Source organism: Nilaparvata lugens, chromosome 5, assembly GCF_014356525.2.
Source record: "Nilaparvata lugens isolate BPH chromosome 5, ASM1435652v1, whole genome shotgun sequence".
Lineage (NCBI taxonomy): Eukaryota > Metazoa > Arthropoda > Insecta > Hemiptera > Delphacidae > Nilaparvata > Nilaparvata lugens.
In genome coordinates this window covers 26277711-26299448 of record NC_052508.1, presented here as the reverse complement: position 1 = coordinate 26299448, position 21738 = coordinate 26277711, and the positions used below count along the sequence as shown (strand labels likewise).

General features: G+C 34.1%; 1 protein-coding gene across 1 annotated transcript in view; it reads right to left on the bottom strand.

The window, feature by feature from the left end:
• Positions 1-19284, bottom strand: part of LOC111049665 (knirps-related protein) — a 56736-nt gene extending 37452 nt beyond the window's left edge. Inside the window, exon 1 of the mRNA XM_022335800.2 lies at positions 18899-19284. The gene's annotated coding sequence lies outside the window, so the exon portion shown is untranslated. The remainder of the gene's footprint in view (positions 1-18898) is intronic.
• Between the last annotated feature and the right edge of the window lie 2454 nt (positions 19285-21738).

The following is a 21738-nucleotide window of genomic DNA, read 5'->3' as shown; positions in this document are numbered from 1 at the left end:
CCTGTTCGGCAAACATGTTTGTTGAGGAGCTCAGGGACAAACATTTTAAAAAGTTTGGACAATCATTGTTTGTCAAACAAAAAATTACTGTATCTCCTAACATTTTCAGCGTTCACAGCTGTAAAACAGCTGTGAAACATAAAACCTGTTCTTCCCACTACAAATATTTTGTTTGGTGACGCGTCCACACTGGCCACGGCAAACATTGTTTGTCAAACATAATAGAATTTGCCCAAACTTTTTCAACAAACATGTTTGTAGAACATTTGTTCAGTGTGGACACGGCTTAACACTTTACTCATTTGAATATCTTGAAATTTTTACGTTTATAGAGCTGTTATTGAACAATTACACAACCTGTACAATAATCGATTTTCAAATGATATTGAGCAACAGACTGTGGGTAAGATGAACTAATGATCCATTTACACTGGAATTTCGAGGATTGCAACAACTATGTAGTTGCCAATATTTGATGATATGAATATAAATATTTCCTACTCAAGAAAATTGAAGATGAGAATCATAGAGGAATCCTTACTTTGAAGATTAACCCGAAGTGTAATTGAATTTACTATTGAAAGAGAAAAGTCTATACCTATAATATGAAGACTCTTTAGAAATATAGACGACTGGAAACAATAATTTTTTAAGACTACTTATATTAATATTATATTAATTATATTAATATAATATATACTTATATTAATTACTTTGAAGACTACTTATATATATATATATATATATATATATATATTTTGTGTTCACAAAATATTTGTGTTGAAGAAAACGACCAATATTTAAATGTATCTAGATCAAGTAGAACTCCAACTTAAATAAATTCCTGTATGTGTATAGTGTAATAATTAAATTTGGATAAGCAAGCAAAATCGCTAAATGAGAGGATTTTATAGGTCTCGAGCAAACAGCTGCTCTTTTATCGCCGGGTGCGATAGCAAAAAGTGAAAGATTAGATAATAACGGGTATCATGGCTACTTTTAGAACAGCCAAATAGAAAAGAATTTTTATTTGCTATTTATTATATTATATAAAATATTGGAATTTTGAGGTTAGGCTATAATACCTACTGGTCGGCAACCTAATAATCGATCAAGCCGTGTAATTTGAAATCTAGCCAGACACCTTGGCAAATTTCTGTTATAAACAAATAGTATTCAACTAGAGGATTTGGTAACCACATGGAAACTTGTTGTAAATGGAAAAACAACTAAAAAAGTTTAAAAAAATTATTATTTGTAATGAGCATGTACAAAACACATAAAATAAATAAAAATATTAAGGAAGTATGTATACTCCGTGGGCGCATGGATACATTTATGAAACAATCGAATTACAGTAGTTGATGGACGGCAATAACGAGCCGATTCAAATTTAACCATAGATATTTATATAAATGATAAGATTTTATAAGTTATCACTACTCAGTTTATGTATCGGATGTAATCCAAGTAATTATAAAATATAATACCTAAGATATAGGTAATAACTTAGCAGATTGGCATGGACTATTTGATCTTTTTAATGGCGTAGTAACTGAATATTTAAATATATGCAAATTTGGAAGTCGGAAGTATGATCTTAGAAAATAGGGGTAGAACAGAGCCCACTTGCTTGCCAGACACTGCCATGGAACGCCACCAAATTTTATAGAGCACAAGTCCCTTTTGTTAAATTGTACGTTTGAAAGACTTAAAGTTTAAATTCATTAATTAATTTTTATAAGACTTAGTGATGCTGTGTTAAAGCGTAAGTCATTTAGATATTTATTTATTCCCTGGGAGAAGACGACTTCAGCCACCAGAAAATCCAGGACGACAGGAAATTCGGATCGCCACCATCATCTTGGGAATTTCAGCACGTGAGTGAAAATTATCGAAATATATGAATTTGGGGCGCCCTCAGTGCTTCGAGTGAAATAAAAATATAAAAAGCTAGCTCGTCGAAAGGTTATAAATATCGAAATTAATATAAAAACTTGTGCAAGTCTTAGAAAGTACAAAGAGCATATTTTATTAGTAAAGAATTATATCAGATTTATATGTCTAAAGATGCACAGATGAAAGGAATATTTAAATTTAATGTTGTAATATATATATGCTCACTCAATCATTAATTTTATTAGCAAATTATAAAGATATAAATGTAGCTCATGTTCACCGGATAAATTGATTTATCTAATTCCACCAGAGGCCGAACCTTAAGCCCTGAGAAATATACTGAGATATATACAGATTATTATATTTGAGATTTATAATTTATCAATTGATTATTTTTATTATTTTGGAAAGAAGATATATTTGAGATTTTTGTCTTCCTTTATTTGTTTCCCTACTTCCATGCATGACCAATCTCATTTTTATCTATCGAGTTACCAGTATTGAAGTATTAATAAGATTACCATCCGACTATATTCTTCACCGAATAAGTTGGTTAAGACAGCGATATACAGCGTTGATCGTCAAATCTTTGGAAATAATACGTTCCAAAGATTTATATAAATTATCCAGTATCATTAAATACGACCAGAAGAGTATTAAATTTTTAGCTTTAAGTTGTAGCAGTGCAAATTCTCGCATCTATACTTGCGAATTTCGACAAATCAGTCACATAAATTGTGAACTGTTGGAGCAGCCGACGTCAGTAACCGGCAAGAGCAGAGAATTGCGAGAGCTCCTGGGCGAGCCAGTAAGAATTTGGTATAATTTATATTCTAAGAACCACAACAAGGGTTATATAATTTATTACTCATGCTCTATCGACTGCAGCCAAGCAGGGCAACCCGTTATTGAAAGAAATAACGTGACAATAGATAATATTTCTCTCTTACACTTCAGATCAGAACTAATTCTGAAAGCATAATAAGGTAACATTGACGTAACATATCTGAATCTTTTCAATCGAGATCCAATGAGATTAAAGTTCTCCTGAGATTCAAGCTCAGTTTCCCTGCGGGGTGTAGGAAAATGTCGGAAACAATCAAAAAGCCATCACGAGACAATTATAACCCATGTCAAAAAATGTTATACTTATCATTTGGAAGAAGTTGTTGCTGGAAATATCGATACGATTATGATTGATAGTGATCGTGAATGGGCAGATAATTAAAATGCACCGTTCATATCACTTTTGAGATAGGAGTAAGCGTGAGCGGGTAACCCCTCGACCTTTGCGCTGCGCTAAGCCATACACTAGTTTGTGTTCACACGCGTTGATGACCTGATTTATATAGAAGTACTGTACTGTCTACTACTCTCAATACGTGCATTACACCATACACATCAGCTCCTGACTCATTACTGGGCAGTCACAGAAATTGAATCCACCCACGCCTCAAGCGTCAAACATCTCAAATATTCTAATTTCTATATTTGTGTGCGAGTTATTCAGATCGGCAGTTCCCATGATCGACCAGCACTAAATAAGATCAGGATTCAGAGTGGGAAGACTGATCAATTATTTTTCGTTGATCGTTTACCACTTATCCCAATGAATGATTGGATTTCAGGTTCAGGCATATTCTGTTTATAGACATATTCTATTTCGGACCAATATTCTGTTTGGGAGTACCCTAAAGTCCAAAAAGACTATTGCTTTACATGAGTGATCAGTTTATTGGTGATGGAATAACATTTTTCAAAGTTGAATAGGAGTGAAACTAATCCACAAACTAATAATGACATCGTTGTTAGATATTCTCATTTATTATCAACTGTGGCCCTGTGGGAGAAATTAGATTTATTATTTCAAATTTCAAATTCAAAAATTAATTTATTTCGCACAACATAATATTATTACAAAACATTGTACCGGCTAAAAATACAAAATAAAAAATACTATCAACATCAAAATGAAAATCAACTTATTTTAACATTATTTGTTTTGCTTTAGAGGAAAAAATATAAAGCGAAATAAAGATGGGCACACCTAGGCATTATTTCCCCTTTGTTCACTTTCGTTGATTCCATTACGGAAGATTCAGTTGGTTACATTAATTTTTTCATATCTTATGATTGATCCATCTGAAAAGAACGATCACATACTAGATTCTTCATGTATTGCTCTTTGATGAATGTAACAATAAAATCATTTGAAAAATGATGAATGTGATGATGAAATTTGAAGTGTGACTTCAAAATCTCTATGGAATAAATTCCTGAAAGTTGTGCATACAAACGACAATTATTATTCCACACTTTACAACATTTTTGAATTGGGAATAGAGTCTGTGGAATAGGCTGTAATATTCCGGAACCATGTGTACGATGACTTCGGTTTATGACGTACGGTACTATTATATGCATTTCCTTGTCAGAAGGTGGAACCAACTCTGTGGTGAGCATTCTGATTCTTGGCGTAAAACAAATTAACGATGAGAACCCACCTGTCGCAGTGCAATGATTGATTACACAAGGAACAATAATATTCAACGGGCAACTCTCCCCAATATGACGATTGTTAATAGACAACAATGGCATTTCTTGGGTGTAGAAGCCGTCTACAAAGTATGGTGGCGTACATTGACATATATGCAGACCTACATAAGAGACCATAAAACAAGTATACTCATAGCTGTTCCTCATAGCTTGCGTTCTCAATATTTCACAATATAAATTGCAAAGAGTATATACACATTTCAAAAATTGTTCCATCTACATAATAAACCGATTATATAACAGTACATATTTATTTAAGCTTGCATAAACTTGTATAAGTTGAGTTTCATGATACATGTATAGATGGATATACTGTAGCCATAGAAATGTACGATTATATTTGGTGACCAATGGAAAATAATTCATTATGACAATAGATTTTTGTTTTTTTTTATCAAAATATTGATTTTCTGGATTTTACAGCAGGAAATTGATACCGTTTTATGGAGATCCTTTTGGAAGCAATATTATGATCGTGTGAGTTATAATAATAATTATCAATATAATATAATAATAATTATCAATAATTCCAATTGAATAACAAATGAGGAAACAAGTACGATAGAGAGTATATTATAAGAACTCTTAACAAGGTAGAAAACATATTTTCTCTCTTTAATAATGTAACTGTACCTCACATAAAAAACCTCGTCATGACACAAGAACCGATGTTCTGTACTGGTCAATAATAATTATTTCAGGTAAGGCTTATTATTAAAATCTCAATAATGATATTTATGTGGGTGGAATAGTTTTTTATGTTTCTATCAATTTGGGCCTAGCAAGGGCCAACAGCTGGATTGCTGTTGCGTGATTTGAACGCCTCGATCGTGCTGGACCTCTTGAGGTGCAAGTAAACTCACACACACACACACACACACACACACACACACACACGCCAGTGTTGTAGTAGATGGGTGGAGGAGACGGACCTAGTTAGATACGAACACACGCTCTAATCTCGATATGTTTACGAGGTATCGAAATGTGGGTTCTGTTCTCTCAGCACTTAATATTTCACCAACGTTTTCGTATACCGTACCGAACGCTGTGTCGACGGGCATTTGATAGATATAAATAACAGACGAATTAAGATCTATTCAGCCTTCAAAACTGGACGCGCACAGCTCCACCGCCAACCAGATCAACTCCGAGTATTTCCGAGCTCATTTCCACACATAAGAAGCGTGAGATTCTGAGCTTGTTCTATTTTTTTGTTTCGATTCGCATTGAAAGTGAAAGGTGAGTCTTTGGCCCGAAGGTGTACTGATATCGTTTTTGAACTCTAGTCCAAGCATTTAGTACAGGTGATTCGTGTTCACAGATGCAAGTGATCCAGGTTCGGCAGTCAGTCAGTCATAATCGTCTGCGTCTGTGAGAACGAGGACTCGCTCCATCTCCAACTTCCTTCCATCCACATTCCTAAGCAGTAAATCACGTATCAAGTCCGAGTCATCGGAAACCCCTATAGTTTGATTCTTGCCCACTCAACTACCATCCATATTCCACCATTTTTTAGGTTCTCACTCTAGTTTTCATCTTCCCGATTTCGTAATGATTCTAGAATAGAATTGAAAGTGGAGTTCGGATTGAATGAATGACACTCATCCAAAATTCCTAACAACTTGATATGAAATGTAAATAGAAACTAATCCTTAAGATATTTCTGATTTCCAGTTTATAAATATTTTCTCCCAATACTTTTTCATTTCTTCTTGGTCTAAAGAGCCATATCGCTTCTCGAATACGGATAGTTAACTACAAACAGCTGCAGTATTCTTATTCTTCATGCGTAAATATTGATAGCAGCTCCGAATAAGTCAATAATCGTACTGTTGGCGTTTTTCATGTAGAAGTATGAGAATGTTAAGCTAAGGCTCACATTAAGGTGTATTAATACTTGTTCATTTATGATTTGTGTTATGGTTTGAGTGGCCAGGTTTCTAAAAACACAGGAAAACCACTTTAATTGTAACTCACTCCTTTCATCGGTTGGTGGTTTCAAGTTCTTAACTTTATAAGCTCTTGAACTGTATGAAGAAGTTATTATACAAACTTAGTCGTAAATAATCTCTTGATCAATGAAGCAGATTATGATGATTCATGGTGGATATAAAAGTATGAAGTTTTTTAATTGTGCATGTAAAATACTGAGGTGTCTCCATCACGTTTCTCACCCACATATATTTAGCTTATGACGTGACTACTATACTTCAAGATGCAGTAATTGGAAATTCCTTCGAGTTTTTTCTCTGAACTGGAAGTAATAGTTCACGCTCTACTATAATCAACTATATCATAATTAATGGCGATACAACTCCGGAAAGATTGCACGTAATGAAGCCAATTGCAATCAGAATGTGAGTGAAATTATTTTGATCTGATCAAAAATGAATATTTGAATCAACGTCAGTTACAATTATAGACTTCTCGATAATTCCCAAGGTTCCATTCTGTAGAACACAGTGAGTAGCTACAATCTCTTCGAGGAATGGAGGCTGTGGATTTGTTTCCTTGCATTTTTCTATGATGATCCATTTATTGTATACTGTACAGTACGGCCATGATAGCGACAGTGCTATGATCCAAGCATCTTACAGCAAAATGTATAATAGCATGAATTAGAGGCATAATTTGTGTGATACTCTTCTTTGAAGGAGCTTCAGCAGAATAAGTTACACGATAATCACATGATATTATAATTCTCTAATCTGTTTTTTCTCTCAGCGATGAACCAATTCACCGTGGTTATTGATATAATTGGGATTACATTTACGTTATTTCCTTTCATTTCTGTTTTGAAACTCAAGGCTGCACCGATTCACTGATACCATTCGAGCAATCATCGCTGTTGTTAAAGCTAGTTTTGAAATTCAGTGGATTGGATTATATAAAAATATATGTCAGGATATGATATTTGTACAAAATAGACATGATTTGAATAATGTACCTCAGACAGAACCTCAAGAGTTTCAAATTTTCATTCATTTATAGACAAAGTTTTTCCTCTGGGAGGCAAAGAATATCCAAGTATTTCAAGAATCGGATCACTTTTTCCTTATCATTATGTAGTGATTGCCTATCAAATCGATTGAAGGCGAAAAACAGTTCCAAAACACTAAAATATAGATAGAGTGCTTGCGTAGCAGCATAGAGATCCCGGGTTCAAACCCTCTCATTACCAAAAGTTTTTTAACCAGATCACTCCCGTGTTATTGGATGGTCACGTTAAATTGTCGGTCCCGGCTGAAGTATGACAGTCGTAAGGCCCATTGACGGCTTAAATTACATATTCAGGCAGTGGGACCTTCCCGCAAGGGACTCCCCACCAACAAAAGCCATACGAATTTACTTTACTTAACACTAAAATGAAGATAAATAATGAAATCGAGTAGGTGTTATTCTGAATCATTTTCAATTGAATAATATCATTGGAGAATATGAAAATCTAGAATAAATTAGTAGAATTATTAATAATTTATAGATGGAATTGGTCACATATATATCATTGATTTACTAGAAGCATGTTCAATGGTTCTCGGAAATTGACAATAACAGTCAAAATATAGATTATGGTATAACCGGAATCAACATCGCACTCTTCAAAAACGATGAATCAGTAGAGCGTTTTATTGAAAATACTGCAGCTTGTAACCTGCTACCTTCCCGTATGATAGTTAAGTCAAAGTAAGTAGCTACTACAGTAACTATATTACTAAATAATAAGATACTATATAAATGAAGTAATATAGTTACTGTAGTAGCAACAAGAATAATTAATTCAGAAAGTTAACAATTTTAATTCACTAAAAAATTCAGAGTGAAAATTGGGGTTTTCATGAACTATTAATAGATGTGAGCTACACCAAGCAATGAGACTGTTTATCTGATTTATTAAGTTTAAATCAAAGCTTTATGAAGAGTCAAGTGAAATTTATTATTTATTGTCATTCCTCTTCCAATGAAGCGTATGAAGCCTAAGAGGTCCTTGTGAGGAAACAGAATAAAATCTACATTTTCCGTATCATGAACTAATCATTTCCATTTCCTCTTTTACTACGTCCGTAGTTTAGTAATGTGCTAATATTTATGGTCCGTGATTCAAGACCAGAGTGTGTATGTGTTTGCGGGCGGGCGTTAGTGCTTGCGCGTGTTCCAGTTTCCAAGGAACCACGGCTCGTGCCTCCAGAGCAGCAGCAGCAGCAGCAGCAACGTCCTTGGTCCTTTCAAGGACCTATCATTCATTTCTGCAAGAGTTCCGTTATAGGCCTAGCTGCCTGCTCTCCTTATCCAGCACTTGCATAATTTCGTTTCCATGCAATCCTGCAGTTACTAATCTGTCATTAAAGATTCGTTTCTCCGGCTCATTCACACCAATAATTCTTTTCTCTCACTTAACACAGTTCATAGGTCACCAGTTCCACGTAATGCGAAAAACAATCAAGAAGTAGCAACTGTGGTCATGAATGTTGGTGCTTGAGTATGTTTCTATCCAAGTTATGACGTTGATTAGAATCTCAAAGTGATTTACTGCATTGGCTTAGCGAAGGGGGGGTTTCCAGGCTACAACACCCATATGAGCCCGGAAAAGAGGCTCAAAAATCAAAGATAACACCATATCCCTCATCAAATTCCTCTAGATGAAGTCCATAGGGGGCCCAACATTTTTTGTCAACCCTCCCCCCCCATTTCAAAGTCCATGCTAAGCTACTGATTTACTTACAACTATCAATTTTCCTCGATCACTTTCATTACAAAAAATTCTCTTATTGACCTACCACGATAGAGTTGGGTAAACTCGGAACTTGTGTTCTTGGTAAGCACCGTAGAACAATTTCCCTCTTTTTTGTATCACATCAAACGCCTCCCACTTACATTGTCATGTACAGCCGCATGATAGAATTCGTTCAAGTTTATTTGAAGATAAATTCAAAGATATTTAAAGATAACAGCCCAAATTTACAATGACCACTGAATTAGCCATGAACACTACACTAAGAGCCGTATTTCAGGTGTAGGTCTATGTTAATAGCGACGCTAACTTTCAAAAGATAAGTAAAAAACCGCCTGATTTCAGAATAGGTAATTGAAGGTTGCTGTAGGAGTAGTATGTGAGACACATCTGATGGATGGTCCTGATTGATTCTACAATATTCTATTTAGATAAAACTGCTAGTAGATCCACCGTGAAGTAATTCACAATACACTGACATGTATCATTAAACGATATCAAATTATTGTTTAATCTAAATATTTATTGATACATAGATGAAGGAAACTGAAAAATATACTTCCTGTTGATCTTGAGTCATTCAATAGAAGGGGGTCCAATTATTTATCAAAAACCACTTTACTGTCTGTTGTACATTATAAGTACGTATAGTAAGTACGTATTTAATCGTTTCTCCAACTAGACTTTTTATTAACGAGTACGATGTCTCGCAATATAAGATCTACAATCTGAAAAATATTCAAGGGAGCATCCTAGAGATATGGTGCGTTTATGGTGGGTTTGAAAGGTGCAAGCTTCTTAGGCTAAGTCCAATCGAAAAGGATAGCTCAAATCATAATTTTCACTTAACGAAGGTGTGAAGTATTTTTAATTGCTGATTTTCCATTCACACAATTTTTGGGTGATCCTCAACTTATCAATCCTATACAGAAACACAAGTAAGAGGAACAGTGAAGGTAGCTGATCTGTATCATTTAGATACCACAATTGGAAAACATATTCAAGAAACGGATGATAATGTGAAGTATAAACTTGAAACGATAATATTCTATGTAATGAGATAACATGAGCCTACATAGGATCACCTGCTATGTTGTACGGACAAAGCAGACAGTTTAAGCAGCAACTCACATAGCGCGATCATTGCCGTCAATTAGGTGTGCCAAATTTTATTGCTAGACTAGGCGAAGTGAGCATTAAGGTAATACAACGGTTCACTTATTCCTCATAATATTCCAAACGTGAGAAATAACGGACAGCGTTAATAATTTGTAATAACTTAATTCATAATGTTTCTCATTTGAATACTTTGTTGGAAGTGTCAAGTAAATTAGCTGGTAGGTCGCTTTCATACCTAAACTAAATGATCTCAAGCGCCTCAATAAGGAACTAAACAACAAATGACCATCACCTATCCTATTTCCTCACCTATCCCCTTATCCCATTGAAATGGATAATTCAACAAAAGCACGGTTCAATTTTAGTAGAATGAGTTGAAGATACTTGGAATCTACTTCAAGATTTTTCTTAATACTATTACTTGACCATATACCATAAAGGGTTCGTTAACGGGAGAGTCACGGCTTTAGCACCAATCAACAATAACTGCATGAAAGTTAAATTGAGTTTTGTTTGATGAATTATACCGTACTGCAAGTATAGTGGTATGGAATATCTCACACTCGAAATTGAGCTCATTGTTGTATCTACTCACATATTACATGTATTCGGTTATTATAGCTCAGTGGTTAAAATGTTTCTAGAATAGGATTATTGTTATTATGTCATTCTATATTCTACATTCCACATTTCATATTATAGATATAATTATCATTATATAACTCTATATTAGGATTTCTAGGATTATTCTCTATTATCAAAGATTCAAAATTTCAAAACCTCTACTCTAAACTAAAGTGTCATTAAAGCCGTTATGAGCTTGGATGTCCCTTCATTTATCTGATGTGATAATTTACAATTTATAGAGGAGTCTCGTTCATTTTTTCAATCAAGTTGATAGTTTTAATTTTCTCTCGTATAGTTTCCAAATATTTGTCGGTGTCTCTTCATACTCGTGTGTAACACACATTATTATTTTCATAAACTAAATCAAAATTAAAGGGTGATTGTATCATTATGAGAAAATATTATATTCCAATACTTTTTTAATACGAATTCTCATCAACAATGTAATTGCAATACATATAACTTCATCTTCTATTCAACATTTGTTGGAACATTCTGCTCTAACAAATATATAATTCACGTTTCTCTGAATATTGATACTGATTGATTACATGAATAAATAAGTTAACAGAAATTATAAGAGTCGAGAATATTCAGAAGGAGATTCACCTTCATATGATTTCAACATTAAAATAGGTATGCGTGGGTGAATAGATGAGGTGAAACTCCACTTGGCCTAGAAGCAATCAACAGTTTCCACAGTGCAAATTTCGAAATTGTAACTTATTTCCTTTCGACACAACAGAAGAAGGGAGATGAAATTTTTGTGAGGATGTAGATGCGTTCCGGAAGATGAACAGCAAGAGGATCAAGGAGAGAAATGGAAGTAGTTGAAAAGAGAGAAGAGCGTAGATGAGGTAGATCTTATTGCGACACGCGATGCCAAAGTGTGGGACACAATGCAGTAGAGAGTAGAGTACACATAGTGTACACCATAAACACCAGTCAGGTGAGTGATGTACATCATTGCCCAACAAATGTCCTACATTTCGCTCACAGCATGGTCACTTTTTCATCATTCTTATTCTGTCTTTCCCTCTACAGAACATTCACGTATTGTGCGGTTCGAAATATTGTCCAATTCTCTCATCTAATTGACTACTGCATCAAAATAAAAATAACGCCATACGTAACATTACGAGCTTTATGTTTTACAATCTCTTAGAATAATTATTATTGTTATTTGAGAGAAGACTACAGAAACTACTGTCGAGATGGGAGAGTACTTATCTAAAATATTGGTCTGCTTCAAAAATATTAGAATTAACTGTAATAGATGGTTGTAAAAGTAAAAGCAGTGATTTCTTACATGTGTAACCAACATTTATAGAATCTTATGAGCTATGAAAAAAATGCAAGAATACCTTCGTGGAAATACTGGGGAATACTACAAAATTATAAGCGCCAAGTTCGAAGTTGAACTACTTGTATGTTGTATTATTATATATAGTCTACAATTATTATTTAATGTGAAAATCCATAGAATCACACAAGGAAGAATGGTTGCAATTATTACATGGTTCCTTATGATAGAATACTTGAGAGCTCAGTGAGAATTCATTATGTTACATCTATAACAATTCAAAATACGATAAATGGAAGAGATCTTACTTTTATTTTAAAGAGATGCTCAAGAAATAATCACTTATTCACAAGTTTTATATTGATCTTGATAATAATGTAATTGTTAGGTACCCAATCTGATTCAAATATCATGATAGTCTTTCCTAATGGGCTGTAAGTTATCCACCCGAAGTGATAAAAGTGAAAACGAGAAATGACTTCAGGTAGATCTGAATAGAATTGTTTTTTTGGGAATGGCGAATGCCTATTGTTCTAAGATTACTTAAAATTCTCAATAAGTTTACACACTTTTCTCGCTTTCCGACAGTTTGATTCTCTAAAAGATGTCGGTACAGCGCAGGTGGTGTATGAGATCATGTCTATTTTCAACTGTGAGATAATACATTATTAAAAAAGTCATTCAACATAACTTATCACTCCATTTGTGTTCTACTTTATGTAGGTACTGAATTTCATAACAATATGTTCAAAATACTGTAATGATAGTAATTACGAGATAATATAGGTTGGATGACAGATAATCGAGGCAGTTGTGGATGGCTGAGAAACGACACTTTATACTCAAATTAATGTCATGCTGAAAGACAAAAGGTATGTAGGCAGTTGGAGTAGCGATTCCAAAATTGTTTTGTCCGATTAGGTGAGTCACTTGATTCATCTATTGTATGGACGTAGTGTGGAGAGCATAACTGACAATATAATATGGGTTCCAATATATCGGTGGGAAATGTAAAATCCATTAAGAACCCTCACCTTAGTAGAAAATAATGGCAAATGTATGACTCAGTCACCAAATCACAAGTGACATGGTATTGCGTTGTTGATAGTATAAATTATAATATTGTATTTGGTTGCTTATTATCTTTGTCAATCATATGAGAAAGTGCCCTCTGTTGTCTATTCTCGATGCGTCTGTGGGCTTCAATGGTCGAGAGGGTGAAGAGAGAAGGGAGTGAAGCCTGAACGTGAAGTCAAAGAGTTTTAGTTAGGAGTGAAGAGCATAGATAGCGTTGCATGGCATTTCATGTGTGCACTGTATATCTCCGCATCTGGAATACTCTTCCTAAATAATCTAACTCTAGACCGCGATTTCAAATCATTCAATAAAATTGAAGAGGTCTTTAGATTTTGTCAAAATTCCTCTCTATTTCGATAAAAATTATTATTCTACAGGAGCATGCTTTCGCATCATCAGTTATAAGTTACATGAAAGTTCACAGGAAAGCATGATCCTGTGAAATGATAATTTCTACTGAAATGAAGTGAAATATTGACAAAATCTCAAGTCTCTTCAATATGGAAAAGTTCTATCAATATTTACTCTACATTCTTATCTTCATTGAAAATATTAATAATTACAGGGATGTGTATAATTACAATTACATGATCGAATATATTAATTTATAAAAATTATTCATTCGTATTGAAAATCAAAAATCAAATCAAAATTTATTGCCATAAAAAACAAAATACAATTTCGTTAAAAATTCTTAACAAGTGATTATTATGAATAAGAATACATTTTTTTTAACAAAACAATATTCGCCATGGCACCACCAGCAAAAGTAAAACTTGCTCGCTGGTGGGAGTCTTTATTCTAACCCTAATAGTATATTTATTGATTTAGTTGATCTGATTTATACAAATGAAACAAACCGGAGTAGAAAAAAAAATGAAATAAGAAAGAAGGAGAACATGAATGAGAGAAAAATACAAGAGAAAGAAGAGATCAAGATGATTATGTACTTGCTAGGCTATTCAATGAAAATGTCAATTCAAATGAAACTCAATTCATGAAAAAAATCATACAAATCCATTCGTTTAGACCATTCCTTTTATGTGTCAGAAATAAAGGCGGTACTAAATTGATGAATTTTGTGCTAATGTGCATAAGCTGTCTACACAACAAACTTAGACTACTATGAAAAATTTTGAATTTCCTTGTACTATTTGGTCTGAGTGAGTATGTCGGCCTATCAGCCTCTTCAAAGTTATCTTTATAATTATTTATGTATTTTATTAATATTTTCAGATATATTTGTCTTAAGGTCATAACATGGAAATCCCTGAAGACTTGCTGGGTGGGATAGTCTCTGGGTTTGCGGAGTATGGTTTTAATTACAGCCTTTTGTGTTATAAATAGATTATTCAGGTGTGTGTCATAAGTTCCTCCCCATACTGCAATCCCATATCTTAAAATGGACCCAACTAAAGCATAATAGACTGTTTTTATTTGCTCTCTATCCAATATTCTATTGATTTTATAAAATTTATAGTTAATGAATTTTAATTTTTTATTGATAAAATTCATGTGATGATTCCATCTGAAGCTTTCATCAACAATAACACCCAAATATTTTATGGATACTACATTTTCAAAGATAGGACAGCCAACAAAATCCCCAACCATCTAAGGGGTTTATTAATACTTTATTACATGATTATGAGCTAGGAGATAATAATTTGCAAAAAAAGGAATTTCTATAATATTTTTCACGCCTAAAAATGATTAGTTGAAGTATCAACCTCCAGCCACCTCTCATTGATCATGCTCAGTAATTTTCGTCTATAATGGAATATATTACTTCATAAGGTTCATCTCAAGCTCGACGCAATTTCCCAAACAATTCATTCTATTCATAGTAGCTAATTATTGTGCATTACGCTCAAAATCAATTACTATACCAATTTAAATATTCATGTCCACTCTATTATCTCGACTATTGAAATGATAAAAAATCTCGCCATGACATCACAGAATACATAAATAAATTTAATGTACTACATCAGGCTTCAACGTTGGCTTGATGTAATATCAGTGAGTAATGAAAGCATGTTTCTGCTGGATAATGCCATACAACTATTCTAAATCACTGAGCCGAGCTGAGTAGGTGGTTGATAAGTCGCTTGGTTCTTGAAGCATTTGTCTAGTGGTCGAGAGGTCGTTAAATCGATGTTGGAAGTCCTGGCTGGATTTCGCAGGTGGTCAAAGGGTGAAACATATCAAACATGAGGGGATAGTGGTATGGGGGGGGGTGCAGGGAGACTACAACAAGTGTCTGGTGTCAAGGAGTACAAGCCGATACTCACTTTCCACTCATTTCTCAGCCAATAGCAAAGCAGTAACAAAAACAAATTCTAATTATTCAAATCTAGTGGCTTCTCTGTATTCCATTCGATACATCAATAATTACTGCATCAGTACTATATCAACTGGCCAAGATTTCCCCTGCACGTCAATTAGCATGTATCCAGTATCCACTGCCGTGTTTTCTGCGCAAAAACAACATATAGGGGGAATAATTTCTTCGAATGTGAGACTGTCAATTTGATATGAGAGATATGTGAAAATAATGCTAGTTGCATAATATTATGAATAAACGTATACATTTTGCTGATGATGTCATTATGAGTCCACATAATTCTATGATATTTTATGGGAATAAGATGAAGGAGCACATGCCAGAAGGTAATAGAATGGTAATCAAATTCATGTCCGAAATTGTAATCTTTCACTACTTAACATGCACTGCAGTAGTGCCATTGCGAAAAATTGCATTGATATACTCTCCTTTCGAATAGTAACAATTATAATTTACTTCTACGCTAATGATGCTACTACGATGTTACAATGCTTCTCCATTGTAGTCCATACTTTCAAGTTTCCACCACTGAAAGCTCTTAGCACATCATACTTGTGTGATACATTTTTGTTGAAAGTCGAAATGATCTCGGGTTGGGAAACAGTTTTTCTCTTTTATTTATTGTGATTTCTAATTTATATGTGATATGAATTATAATTAGGATTGAATTTTGAGAGCTCCAACTTAGTAATTGCGCATGGTCTCCAAACTAGTCAGTAGTAAATGAGACATTTTTTCAGAATACAACTATGTTGGATCATCTACTTATTGATAACAGTTAGAAGACTCTAGCATCTTGCTGGGAATGTAAATTTTCCAATTTATCAAGTTAGCAAAATGTAAATCAGTACGAGAAAGGTACACTTTTGAATTCGGGGGTGGAGTAGACAAGGAATTGGATGTTCCGTGAACTAGAAACATGTTTGTACTCGAACTATCCTTAATAAAATGTTATATTTTTGTTTGAATTGTTTATTAATTCATGATGAAATTTCTGTCCATTTATAGATTATTAGAAAATACTGTATAACCAAGAAATATGTGATAAAAAGCTCGAATTCAAACAGGTGAGCAAATGAATGAATGGTTGCTTGATATTTCAACGAATCCTTCCGTACTGATCGGAAGAGTTGAGGAGATATCATGTAAAGTAGCCTACAGTGAAGCTATCTATGCTCAGCAACCCAAAGAGAGTACGACAACCCTGTACACACTACACAATAATAACTCTTCTCATTACTCAATTCGATGCCTAGTCACTCTTTGATAATCAACTTCCTTTTATTAGTATTGTATTTACTTCTGTCATATTCAACATTTCTTGTTAAGCTTCATTTATGCAAAACTCAATTTCAATGTTACGATTATTGGAATAGTTATTGCTTATTGTTCTGAGCTGTTTGGATGGAATTTGTCATGTCATTCGCAAGATGGTATCATCCTTGGTATGATAACTAACAAATATATTGAATGAATCCATAAAAACTCATTCGATTTATGGAGAGGCTGTTCAATGTTTGTCCCAGCCGAAAAGTGCCATGTCATTCAATACTCTCAAGTGAATTTATTCATGCACATGAATTATCGAATGAGGAAAACTATTATCGAAATTATGTTAGTACTGATTTGATTGATGGACACAATGTTTGAAAAAGTGTGATTTCCCTGTTCAAACTTGGTTCGAACAAGTTCTCACTTGTCATTTTTGAATTGGCAAAAACTAATTCAGCACCAATTCATTGTATCCAAAACCAATAGAAGAAATACAGGTCATCTATGAGTATATGACATGCAAATTTTACATTGTGGAATATGTATTGAATGTATTGAATAGAAATATCAAATGTTCAAGGGCCACTGAGAAAATCTTGATAAAGATAAATTTTAAAGAGTTCTATTCATTGAGTATTGAAGTTATATTTATTGAAGTTATATAACCTGATTACATTATTCAGCACAGATATCGTAGCCACTGGCAATTGAGTTCATTTTCTGATCTTTGAATATGTTTCAATCTTAAAAAATATTGTAGGCCCAACTGAATAATCTCTTGAAGCTCTTTCATCAATTTTGAAATTATAAAATATATAATGAGTTATATTGATTTAAGACTTCGAATGACGGAAAGCGAATTCGAAATTGATGTTTCAATACTATATTATTTAAAAAAGTTTACGACAATACATAGAACGTGCTTGTGTTATTGTAGAGTTTTGAGTTAGAAACCCGATTAAGATTATCAAATACGAGTATCTGATTCAAAGGATTCTGAAGTCTTGATCAAAATTTTGTGGGATGATCACATTTTTTATCGAAGAGCTATTTATGAATACCTAATTGAATGCATGTGATGAGTATGGAGTTTCTCGTTTCTGCAGGTTATAGGCCCAATCATTGTTTGAAACTATTATTATCTTTATTTTTCGTTAGTTTAAAGTTATTTGATATTTTTTCAAAAATCTTGATATTTTTCCAAGTAGTGCTGTTCATGGACTACTATTTCAAATCAAATCATATAGCTTTTTATTCACAAGAACATAATACAAATTTATAAAATTTATTTAAACATTTAATAGTGAATACTCTCTACAAAGACTTGAGTCTGTGAGTGGAGAGTGAGTTCTTTCAAGTTGATTGTATGTTCTCATGTTTTGTACATATTATAATTAAAACTATTGTAATTGAATTTATTAACACTCTTCAGCAAATCAAAGAATATAAATTACACACACTGAAATTACATACTAGTTATTAGTATATACATACATATATAAATAGTAGCTTAAAGGTTATAGTACTCATTAGAAATGGCAAATTCACTATGAGTTCAAGTTCTGAATGTTAAGGTGGATTGAATCCTAGTTCATCTCTTCCTCACTGATCAACCCTTCAAAGTGTGCATGTGTCAATTGACAATCAATGTAAACCTTGCACCAAATGCATTACATTCGAATCTCACTCCTGTTTCACTCGAAATGTAAACTAGAAGGAATGTAGCCTATAATTCCAGTATTTCTCTATTTGAGATCATTCTAGACTGTGCATGGATACAATACGAAAAATATAGGTGATCTAGAAGGAATAACGGACGGTACGTCACTTTAGTACTCTCAACTGGATTCTAGATTTTGTATCACAATTGGAATAAAGCAGTCTTGCCATGACATTACAGCATATATAGAAGAAATTTAATATTTGAATAAACTTGGGTTTAAAATGAGAAAACTAATCAACTAACCTTGATTTCCTCAGTTATCCAATAGTTGACACGACGACGAAGTAAAAAATTCCACTGTCACAACTCTCTTCTATCGATAGTTCAGCTCCAATCAAAATAATTTCCGATAAAGATCTTGTATCGTAGGGCTAATCACAATCGTAAACTGTCACTGTTATTTGGTGGCGGCGACGGAGAACTTTTTCTTCTTGACTGTAGGTGGTTTGATGAGCACTGACATCGCGGTAAACATCACTCAGAACCGGCTGAACGCGGACATGCTGGCCAAGATAAGCTGCTCACAAAAGAAACACGTGTCTGTGTTGCGGGCTCCACGTTTATCGCGGCAATGAGCTAGCACTGGGCCTCGGCACTCGGCACCACCTCAACGCTCAACTCAGCGCAGCGTAGCGCAGCGCCTGGGTGAGAAGAGTAGGGAAGCCACAGAGAAGGAGGGAGCAATGGGATGGCCACATACACCTGTACACTACACTCCACCCTGCCTGCTCAGCTGGGATCCCATATCCCACTTCGGCCTAGTTCTTCCTTCTTCTCCCACACTTGGTCTACCTGTGATAGTCACCTCCCTCGCCCTGCAGCATTATTCTCACCTCTCACTCCCATTCACCCCTCTCCACCCTTCTCACTCGTCGTTGTACTATTGCAGTCAGTTATCGAATGCCGTAGGTTATGTTTTGGCACGGTGATTGATTGCCTGCTTTATTCGATCAGAAACAGATTATTATAAGTTGAATTAATGTAGATCGAGTAACTGAATTGAATTAAAAATTACGGAATTAAAGTGGTACCTAATTACGTGGATGATGCAGATAGAGATTTTCGTTTTTGTGCAATAAACTCATAGTCTAGCTGATCACAAAGTTGTCTATAGATTACTTCCAAATTTCAATTATGTCAGCATGCAGTTGAAAATAGTTGTGCCCAACATATCAATCCTATCCAATGAGTTTATGATCTGAATAGTATGATTTGAGTCGTTAGTACCAGACACTTGGGGTGCCTGCTATTCGTAATTTGCAATTTCACTCTTCTTCTCTCCACCGAGATGATGGAACGATCCATATCTATTGTCTTTTCAGAGAAATATAAGAATGTAGTGGTGGTTTAAACAGCTGTTCCTTTGCCGACTATTCATTAGAAGTGTCCTGGAGCTGCGTCTTTTTCCACTTTTCAAGTCTCTCTTATCAAATCTATTCATATCCCCCCATTAAAGTCCCTTCGACATGAATTCTACCTGAAATTTTGCTTGAAGGGTTTCAGCAAACGGCAACCTGACGTTTTTCAAACAATTGTAAATGACTTATTTATACCAAAAACATCAATAATTGGATAAGAACATTAAGTAAAGTCATTCCAGAAGAAAGTTACTCAAGGACAAATGAACACCAACTATTAAATTTCATTTTTTATTTGTATCCTGACAAGGCTCCCAAATGGCATGTAGATACATACCTACCACGTACAAACATTTTGGTTTTCCAAAGTATTGTTTGCTGTGAAATATCTTTCCAAGGTTTGCTTTAAAATTTCTTGATGCTGTTGGATAATCCTTCCCACCTAGAATATCCCAGTCTTCTCATGAATTTTGGCGAGAAATAGTCTCCTTTCAAAACTGCTAAAGACTTTCTGGAATACGAATCTTCTTGGAAAAGTTTCCAAAATTTTCAAACTAATTTGAGATTGAATCACCCTATTATTCATTCATTCATTAGATAGAGCAAACAATACAATTGTCTATGAGATGTGAGAAAAAACTCAAAAACTCAACTTTTGGAATTATAAAACGCTTTTACGATTTGAAAATAAATAATTGGAATTGAACTGTAAGAATCCAACTCTTCTGAGATATTTCCCAAATTATTTAGTCTCATCCAGCAACTCACCATGACTAAGTTATTTCTCAAATAATTATATTCTGAAACGTTCTTGTCTGATTTTATAAAGTACCTATCAAGCTTGTGTGTCTAGCCTACTTTTTTATTTGGAGGGAATCCAATAAAAATCTTAATCTTATGTATTTCAAACAATGTTCCGAGAGTTGTTCTGCGAGCATCCCAAAATCCAATTGGAGAAATGAGAGCCGGAGCGAATGGGTAAACTAGTAGGAATTAACTCATGAATTAGAGAACACTATTTTGCATACAAACCTGTGACCCACATAGAAAATTTTCTCATTTGACAATGATTGTCTGTTATTTGAATGGCCATTCATGTAACCGGGGCTAGGCCTAGTATCAGTATCAGTAACGGGGCTCCATTATAAACTTTGTTATGGACTTGAGAGTTTAGGCTTCAGCTGTGGGGCCTCCTATGAAATACATAATGCGTGGGTAATTCAAAGGCTTTTGGGCGATGAAGGATTTTATGATCCTGCTCTGAACTGGAATATTGTGAAATATCTCTGATGTCTGTCAATTTTATTAATAATTTCTCGTTTTAACTATCTACCAGCTATAGTCTTCCATGCTTGCGCTTCTTCCTGAAAAGCAGAACGCACAAATCTCCGTGGAAACCAGTCTTGAAAATTATGCAACTCCTTATTCATAATAACAATTTATATCAAGGCATTGATAAGTACATCTCGTACGGTATAGAAATTCTGAGATATAATTCAGCTACTGTGATATTCAACGGTTCACTTTTGCTTTCTCATAAAATGTTAGGTATTGGACCTATTAAGACTTGAATATCAACCTAGTAACCATACTTTTGATAAAATTTATGATAAAGTGATACTTCATTATTTGATTGACGGTAAATAAAATATCCAATTAAAATGGACTTGTTCATAAATTGCTAGACTACCTCCAGGACTAGAGTGCTAGAGGTTTTGTCATTCT